Source organism: Ursus maritimus, unplaced genomic scaffold (assembly GCF_017311325.1).
Source record: "Ursus maritimus isolate PB19 unplaced genomic scaffold, ASM1731132v1 scaffold_9, whole genome shotgun sequence".
NCBI classification, from domain to species: Eukaryota; Metazoa; Chordata; class Mammalia; order Carnivora; family Ursidae; genus Ursus; species Ursus maritimus.
The window spans coordinates 63,404,528-63,407,008 of record NW_024427107.1 but is presented as its reverse complement, the minus strand read 5'-3'; the positions used below and the strand labels follow the sequence as shown (position 1 = coordinate 63,407,008).

General features: G+C 38.7%; 1 non-coding gene across 1 annotated transcript; it reads left to right on the top strand.

The window, feature by feature from the left end:
• The first annotated feature begins 980 nt into the window (after nucleotides 1–980).
• On the top strand, nucleotides 981–1,088 carry LOC121101789. Its single transcript, XR_005833823.1, has one exon. It is a non-coding gene; the product is annotated as a U6 spliceosomal RNA (small nuclear RNA).
• The last annotated feature ends 1,393 nt before the right edge of the window (nucleotides 1,089–2,481 follow it).

The following is a 2,481-nucleotide window of genomic DNA, read 5'->3' as shown; positions in this document are numbered from 1 at the left end:
ACAGTTCTGAGAATCTGTGATTCTTAAGGGATCTGGAAGGGCTTAGATGATCTTCCCGAGGTGGCTAAATCAGAATGAGGCCTGGCTAGTCTGGGCAGTGTAGCCGCCTTGGTAATCAAGAGTGACCACGATGATGACATATTCATGCTGTGATGTAGCTAGTTTTAATTTATTTTTATTTTGAAGAATAATATAAGATCCATGGATGCATTTTCATTATAGGAAAATTAAAATACTATCAAAGCATATAGAGTAAAAGTAAAGTCTTCTTTCTACTGTCCCCCTTGCTCCTCTTTGTGCCCCACCCTCCATTTCATAGGGCTCCCCCACTTTAATTCCACCCATTGAGACAGTGACTCCACCTTTCATTCCTCATCCTTCCATCCTTCTTTTCACTAATATCTGTGCCTATATGTGTTCATATATATTTAGTTTTTCAAAAACCATGAATGGGATCGTACTATAAATACTATTCATTCGTTTTTTCATTTAGCACCAATTGTGAAAGTACATATAAATGAACATTGGGTGATACATATAAATAAATGCTCTTCATTTTAAAAGCCACTTTCTTTTCAAGGCTGTGTTGTGTTCCATAGCATAGCTATAACATGATGGTTAGATGACTTACAGGCATTTCCATTGTATTCACCTTGTTGCTATTATAAACAGTGCCTCAGTGGACAGCCTTATGGATACATCTGTGTGCCCAAGTGCAAGTATTTTGGTGGGATAGCTTTTGCAGGTTTTCTGAAGTAGAATTGCTCAACTAACAGGATGCACTTTGTAAATTCTGATGAATTACATCAGCCCTCTTCCAGAATATTGAACCGGTTTCTATTTTCACCAGCAGGAAAGAAAGTGACCATTTCATCACACTGTTTGTGAAATAATATTGAAGAAAACCAGAATATGTCACTCCAAAATATGCCTCTTTGACATAAAAATTAGTTGGAGCTGAGGGCAATTAAGAAGGAGCAGTGCTTGCTTTGGCAAGCACATAAACTAAAATTGGAATAACATAGTGAAGATCAGCATGGCCCTGGCACAAGGATGACACGCAAATTCGTGAAGCATTAAAAAAAAAAAAAAAAAAAAAGGAAGGAGCAAAGCTCCCCTTTGTCTGCCTCGAGGCGGGATACAAACTCTCCTTTCATAAGAGACAGAGTCCTATCAGTTCAGAGACGGAAGCGGAGGAATCTGCAAACAAACCTTACTTCATTAGTTTCCTCCATATATTTACCTTCTCGAAGTTCACCTCCTGCAGCGGCCTAAAACTCGGGCTGGTCATTTCTTTTCAAATTATTGTCTTTAGTTGAAGATGCTATAGAAGCTGAAATCCTGGGCTGCCCCTTTGAGTACCTCTAAGTCTCTCCCATGAGATGTGCTCTGCATGTGTTTATAAACTGGTTTTCTCTTATTAATTTGTCTTTTTGTTAAAGAGCCCCAACTTGAAAACTTAAGATGGGTGGAGGTAAATTTTCACCTTCCCTACAATATATTAACAATCTTTTATTTTTTTGTCCATCTATTAGGTAAAAATGTATTCTAGTTGTTTTAATTTAAATTCGTATGATTACCAATAAGGCTGATCATCTTTTAATATAGTACCTGGCAGCTGGTACATCATCTGTGAATTACCTCTTTATATAGTTTGTCTATAAATATGCATGAGAAACACTTTATTATGGATATTAATCTCTTTTATGTGTATGCCTATGTGACAAATACTTTAGTACGATGAATTACAAGTACATTTTAGTTTTTTCCTATGGCTTCTGGATTGCAAATGTTGATTTTTAAAAAGGATTTATTTATTTATTTTAGAAAGAGTGAGAGTGACCGTGCATGAGCAGGGAGAGGGGCAGAGGGATTGGGAGAGAGAGTCTGAAGCAGACTCTGCACTGAGCAAGGAGCCCGACTCCGGCTCGATCTCAAAACCCTGAGATCAGAACCGGAGCCAAAACCAAGAGTTGGATGCTTAACTGACTGTGCCACCCAAGCACCCCAAGAATGTTGATTTTTAATGTGTGCAATAACTATTATGCCATCGCTGAACTAAGAGGTTAATACATGCATAAGGAAATAGAACACATCATGATGTTCTTTGTTTTTAATCTCCTTTTCTGCCACTTTCCTTCATTATTTTTTGCTTTTAAGTTGCAGGGCACCACATCCCTTCTGCAAATGCTCTGGTTTATGAACTTCTCTGATTCACTGCACAGGCTCGTTCCCCCTCAGGAATATCTTTCTCATATCCCAACCTTGAGAACTTCTACTCCTCCCCTCGGACCCCAGTCACATGGCACTTCCTTGGGTATGAACTTCCATAGCCACTCTAGAAAACAGAGAAGAGAAATAATCCCCTCATTTGGTTGCTAGAGTTACATTACACTAAACAGGTAAAGAAGGATGCTGGGGTCATGGAAGTTTCTCAGTAATTGTGTGTTGCCTCTCACCTAGTACCTACTGCACCAAAAA